The 7,143-nt window shown below is 39.7% G+C and overlaps 1 pseudogene; it reads left to right on the forward strand.

Moving 5' to 3' along the window:
- The first annotated feature begins 236 nt into the window (after positions 1-236).
- On the forward strand, positions 237-1,032 carry LOC113264666 (CUGBP Elav-like family member 4; annotated as a pseudogene).
- Positions 1,033-7,143: the final 6,111 nt, after the last annotated feature.

The raw sequence follows: 7,143 nt of genomic DNA on the forward strand, positions 1-7,143 counted from the left end.
AAGTATAAATAATTTCATCAGAGTGGTTAGGATAATATTTCTCATAAAAAAGAATTAGATTTCCTATAAACTGCAAATAAATTTGGCAAGGTAAGATTAAAATTATTTCAGCTAACAGGCAGAAGAGAAAAAATGACCAATACCAGAGTTCAAATTAATCAAATGGAGGAAGATCCCAGAGAATTTTTCTTAGTGTTATAAACACATTAAAAAAAAAAAATGGAAAGAGCTAGATTATGCTGGGAGCCTCATCCAGTCTGGTGGTCAAGTTTGCCGACGCTGACAAGGAGTACACAATGCAGCGAATGCAACAGATGGCTGGCCAGATGGGCACGTTCGACCCCATGGCTGCCCCGTTTGGGGCCTAAGGCACCGACACACAGGCACTGACATAGCAGCAAGCGGCACTAATGGCGTCAGTCGAGCAGGATGGCTGTCTGAACCGTATGGCTACCTTCGTTGCTGCCCAGATGCAGCAGATGGCGGCCCTCAACAGGAACGGCCTGGTGGCCTCACCCATAACCCCAACCTCAGGTGGCAGCAACTCTTGGGGCGTCACTTCACCAGCTGTGCGTCCCTAGCGTCGCATCCCCTCCTGGGGTGAACAGCTCACCAGCCTACCCCCAACAGACCAGTGGGCAACCTGCAGTGGAAGCTGTGTTTACCAAAGGCATCCACCCCTAGACAGCACAGAGCCCCACCGGCACAGACAGCCTGCAGCAGGCCTACGCTGCAGTCAAAAGTATGCATGTCCAGCCGCCCACTGTGCTGACTATGGTCAGGTAAGACAGGTCTTTCTGTCCTCAGGAAGTTCCAGTGATCTGTCAGCAACAGAGAGAAGGCTCTATGAGCGCCAACAACTCGACCAGTGTGCAGACCATCAGTCAGGCCACGAACAGCTTCCAGATGGGTGCGAAGAGGCTCAAAGTGCAGCCAAAGCAACCCTGAGAGACCCATCACCCATACTTGCGACCCGAGAGTCTCTTTCCTCCGCCTGAGGGAGACCAGGACTCGCATAGGGCAGAATGCTGAACAGGCTACATTAAAAAAAAAAAAAAAAAAAAAAAAACCCTCTCTCAATATATATTTAAAAATAAGAACCATTGTGACATATCAGCTAATATCAATCAAGCTGAAAACTCCAGACACACTCTGTGAGCTGTAACAACATTTCGTTAAGGAAAGTATAGAATCTGTGGGGTTCAGAGGGCACGTGTTTGCAGGAAAAATATATATGACATAAAGAAGAAGATGAAGAAAAATGAGAAGAAAAAAAGCACAAAAAAGGGACAACTTTACAACAAAATAATCTGAGACCAGATGTGGATGCTGAAGGGCTGGAAGTGGGAAGAAACGCTGCTCACTGATCCCCAGGGCATTTCTAGCCCATGGGCACTTGAGGCAGGCTGGGGCTGTGTGTCAGCCTGGTTCCCAAGGGGCAGCTGGGAAGATGCCACTGAGCATCTCTATTATTTCTTTAGGTATTTTGGGACCAAAAGATCAAAGTTTTTATTGCAAATGTGTAGCTTCATGTCAAATAGAGGGTGGGTGGAAGAGAATCTCCTTTCTGACTCATCGCTGTTCTTGAAACAGCTTAGAGTAATTCTCTGAAAAATGTAATAAAAAACAAAATTTAAAAACTACAAAAAACAAAAAAAGGAAAAATGCTTCAGTGCTTTTAAAACAGCAAAATAATAGTTCTTTGATACTTTGAGAGGGGCTTTGGTTACCGTCATTCAAGTCTATGACACTTTCCTATGGTTTTCTATATTGTATGTCTGGATGGAGCTGTTAAGATAAACACATGGGTGGATATTTGGAGAAAGCAACAAAAATATTAAAGCTCATTAACCGTGAAGTATGAGAAAACACGGAGGTTAAAAAAGGGACTGACAAAGCAAGATAATTGTTGTGAAAAGTCTGTAAATGCTTCTCTTTCCTCTCTTAAAATCATAATAATTGCACAGAATTTTTAAAAGTTTAAAATACCTATATTATAGAAGAAAAATTAGAGGAAAGCAATTTTTTTTAATTAAAAGGAAAAAGCCCTATAGATGTTAGCATTACTGCTAAAATCCCAGACGTTGTAGGACTGTACGTCTGTAGAGTTTAGACTCAGTGCTCATCCCTTCTCTGCAAGAGTGCTGTCAGAAGCCCTTGACCCCTAAGGCCAGGCCAGACTCATCCAGACTTGCAGGCTCGTGGGTGCCTTCCACTTGTGGAGGCTGCGCCCCAGACAGAAAGGCCCACTGCCAGCCCTTGCCCTTCTTACGCAGGATCTGGGTGCTTGCCCTCTCTCCACAAGCCCTCGACCCCTTCCACTTCACTCATCTTCCTTGCTTGCTCCAGAGACTTTCCAGGAAAGGGAGACCTGGGAACTTTCATCGTGAAACAACTAAACAACTCAAAACATACACCTACACAAACCTTGAAGAAGAGAGAGAAAAATAAACAATCTTTGAGGAATTTCTGAAAACTGTTTGTGAGGAATTTTGAAAAACAGGAATGTTTAAATGAGGCTGGCTCAGTTTTTTGTAAATACATTTGCATATTTTATAGGACTTTTAATTGTAATGATAAAGAAAAAAGACCAGGAAAATGATGTAATGAAAACATAATATTTATTTTTGATAAATGACTTTACAGCAGTTAAAAAAGGCTTCTTAAAAAAAACTCAGAATGAGAAAAAACACTGAGTTATTTAGGAACGCATGTATTTTAAGGTATAGCATATTTATTATAATTTATTTGCACATTTGGGAAGACTTGCTTTGGCATTCTGCCTTGATAATCTCATTGATGTCTAGCTCATCTGGAAGCCAGGGCATCTCAGACCTACCATTTTTTTTCTTTTTCTTTTTCTTTTTTCCTTTTTCTTTATTTTCTTTTTTCTTTTTGACTTAGAAGAACAACTGTCTGGTTCCTCTTATGCCTCCTGCTTTAACTTTGTATTCTGTTAGTTAGTTATTATTTTTTAAATTGTCTTTTTCTTTCTCTTGGCTCCTTCTTTTAGGATACCCAGAAGTAAAAAACAAAGGAAAAAAATTTATAGTTCAGTACAGCTACTCTTTTCACACTTAACTCCCTAAAATTCCTTATAATCTTCTATAGCTATTAGGTGGTGCTTTCTCCTGGCTTAGCCAAAAATAAACCACAGAAAGAAAGAAAGAAAGAAAGAAAGAAAGAAAGAAAGAGAGAGAGAGAGAGAGAAAGAAAGAAAGAAAGAAAGAAAGAAAGAAAGAAAGAAAGAAGAAAGAAAGAAAGAAAAAGAAAGAGAAGAAAAGAAATGGGAAGAATTAAAGAAAGTAATGAAACATGGAGAAGAGATACAGAAATTCCAAAATCAATCAAAGGTAGTTACAAAAGTAAAGAAAACAGGAAAAAGGAGATACACAATAAAAAAAAGTACTTCTTAAAATTGAAGGAGATTTCAGACCTAAAGGGCACACCTAGTTCCAAGAAAGTGAGTATCATAGCCGGGACATCTTGGTGAAGTTTCAGAGTCCCAAGAATAACAAATTAAATTCCTAAAAGATTCCATAGACAAAATTCCAGTTCCTTACAAAAGAACAAATATCAGACATTTCATCAACAACTCTGGCTGCCAGGAAACAATAGAAAAAAATCTTTAAAACATCAGGAACAACTTTCCAAATTAATAACTAAATGCCCAACAGAGGTGACATTCAAAATTAAGGAGAAATAAAGCCAAGTAAGATTGTGGTTTGTTTCCAAAAAAAAACTTTGAAGGAAATATACAAAGATTACTTTATCAAAATGATAACAGCATAAGGAAAGAAAGAGAAAGATATAATTAAAAACTGGAAAAAAAGGGATAAACCAAGAAACCAGTAAAATATAATAAAAGAAAATTAAGCAGATGCCAGCTAACATTCACAAAAGAAACTTCTCAACTGTTAATTTATTGACCTTTAAGAGAAATTTTAGAAAAAAAAGTTTTGATTTGTTGAACAAGCAAATTGGTAGAAAATGTAGGTAATCTAAGGAGGTAGGATTCTGAATGGGACAAAATAATGATGCTTTGTTTGCTTTGTAAACCTGAAGAGGAAAATTGACCAGAGCAGGCCCAGGCCAGGAGGCCCCAGAAGATGGAAAGTTACTAACAATAAGCTAGAGATAACCAGGAGCCCTACTGGGAGCAAGAGATAACAAGCTGTTTCTGCTTCTGTAAACAGGCTTCCCGCCACAGAATCCCTGCACTACTGTTCCTGCCAAAAGGAGCTCCCAGGCCCCCAGTTTAAACCCACCTACCAGCAGTCAGCATAGCCCTTGGGGCCTGACTGCCTGCAGTCCCCTATAAAAGCCCTGTAACCCCGTTGCCCGGGGCCCAGAATTTGGAGCACGAGCTCATCTGGGTCCGCCGGCATATAATAAATACGAGTTCTCCTACCTCTCCGAGTGTCACCTGGTCTCTCGCCAGTCTGATCTTATTTTTCCACAACAAACCCTAACAGAGAAACAGAAATAGTAATTGGAACAGCAAAGAAAGCACACAAGCAGCATAGTTTCAACAAAAGTAAGTAGTTAAGAGTTATCCTCCCAACCCAGTCATGCCCAGAACATGACTGAAACAGCAAATCCCTCATAGGCCCCTCGTGGGTTTAATAGCTGTGCAAAAGTAATTGGGGGGAGAAAAAGGGAGTCGTAGTAGCTTTAAAGTCTCAGAATCCAGGAAATCCCAGCAGATATTCTCCCACATATTGAGAAAATTGAGAGAAACAGGAAAAAGAATCTATAGGCTATAATTTGTGGGTGACAGCTTAAAAATATTCACCAAGGGTTGGGGTTAATGTAGAGCATGAAATCATCCATTAATACCTGGCTTGCTAAAATGTTAACACAGAGGCCACTGGGGGCGAGGGAAGGTTTCAGAGAAGGGTGTGGGCCTTTGGAATGGCAAGGCCTGCGTGACCATGCTGCCATGGGAATGCTGAAGGTAGTTGCCTTCCCAAAACTTGCCTAGCCCAAACAGCGGCCCTGTGATCGAAGGGATGTATGCATTGTCCCTTAGGTTACGTTTAGCAGAACTCCTTGAAAACTCTGATTAGCATTGCATATCTTTCCTGCTAACACATCCTCCTAGTTCCAGTAAGACCCCTTCTCACACATCACATGCTGGAGAAACAATGATAAGGATTTGTGATTATCCTGAAAGACCCGTAAAAGCAGGAGCAAAGAAGAGCAAAGGATCATCCTCTCTGAGTGTTGACCCCCTTGCCTTCTCCTCTCTTTCACAGCAAATTTGGAGTAATCTGTTCATCTGTTAGTACAGGGATTGCTGGCCATTCCAACAACCACGCCCACTAAACTGGCAGCATGAATATCAGAGCATCCTGGGGTAGTTTCATCTCTGAAGAGCTCAGGTGTCAAATACGGTGGGTGGGGTGGCTGCTAGCCATATAGGGCTATTGAGCCAGTCTGGATCGAAATTTACTGATAAACAGATACCAAGTTTTGGGAGACTTAGTGTCCCTCCAAAAGAACAAAAAAAGAGCCTAATATATCCCAAGTTTTTATTTTGATTTAAAATTGAGATGTTATTATTTATGATAAATCGATTATGTAAGATGCATTGTTAAAATTAATTTTGCCTGCTTCATTTTATTGTAATGTGGGTGGTAGAAGAGTCACAACATTTGTGAGCTTATATGACTCATACTGTCCTATCAGATGGTGCTGTTTTAGAGGTTCAGAAATATCTCAGAATATTCCTAAGAAACTGATAGAGACTTCCATTAGAAAAATACTGGGAGTAGAATTACAGTTCAGTAAAAAAGAAACACTAGAATAAATGAAAAAAATATCAGATATTGTAGTGAGAGGGTTCTTCAAATCCAAATTGTGGGGCTTTTATAGGAAAAATGGTTGTTTCTCTGACAAATCCATGGTAAGAAAAAGGGAGAGGGAATTTAAAAGACTAAAACAGACTTGAGAAATATGACCAAATTTCTTCATATTGTATTATCATATCTGTAGTAAAGCCCAGCTCTTAAATTTTTCATTTCAGATATTAAGTTCTAGAATTTCTATTTGATTATTTGGTTTTGCAGTTTTAACTTCTCTGCCTCAAGTTCCCATTCATTAACCTGTGGTATTGATATTTTCTTTCTTTATACCCTTGAATGTATCTGTAGTGGGTGTTTTAAGTTCTTGGTCTGCTAATAACAAGATTTTTGTTATCTCTAAAGCTGTTTTATTGACCTTTTTTTTTCCTGATTATGAGCCACATTTTCATTCTTCCCAAATGTCTGATATTATTATTATTACTTAATGTATATTGTGTTACTATGCTGTGAATATTCTGATTATGTTGTTTTCCTTTATTTTTATATTTTTTGAAGATTTTTTTATTTATTTGAGAGACAGAGAGAGCATGAGCCGGGTGGAGGGACAGAGGCAGAGGAAGAAGCAGACTCCCCACTGAGCAGGGAGGCCTACACAGGGCTCCATCACAGGACCCCAAGACCATGAACTGAGCCAAAGGCAGATACTTAACTGACTGAGCCACCAAGGTACCCCTGTTGTCTTCCTTTAAAGAGTGTTGATTTTTATTTGGAAGAAATATCATCACTATCATTTAGCCAGTCCTCATTCAGCTTTGGTTTATGTTTAAGATAGATCTACCATAATCCTTAGTGTAAGACTAGATTAGCCCTTGCCTCAGTATGTGGCTTTTCTTTTTTTCTCAGTTGAAATCCTGTTGTGTTCAACAAGGTATCTCCACTCTGGCTACTGGAAGCTTTAGTATGTCTTAGCACCATGGGACTTATGAAATCTCCATCCAGTTTTTAGTCTCCTAGTGGCTGTTCTCTTTCAAGCCTTGCATAACCTGAATATATGTTTAGTATTTGGCCAGAACTCAGGAGGAAACCTATGCAGATTTCTGAGACTCCCCTCTATATAGTTTCCTCATCTCCAGTTCCCTGACCCACAAATATCAACTTCCTCATGTTGTTTGGGATCTGATTACTGTCATTTCCACCTTGCTGACCCAATGATCTTTATTTATATTCCATTTCCCAGTACCATAGTTTGCAGAATGCACCAGAAGAGAGGGTGAACATGGAACTCAAATCAAGTTTTTTTCTTTCTTTAGGACCATAGCCATTCACTGTCTGCTTT

This window comes from Ursus arctos, unplaced genomic scaffold (genome assembly GCF_023065955.2).
Source record: "Ursus arctos isolate Adak ecotype North America unplaced genomic scaffold, UrsArc2.0 scaffold_13, whole genome shotgun sequence".
Classification (NCBI taxonomy): Eukaryota; Metazoa; Chordata; class Mammalia; order Carnivora; family Ursidae; genus Ursus; species Ursus arctos.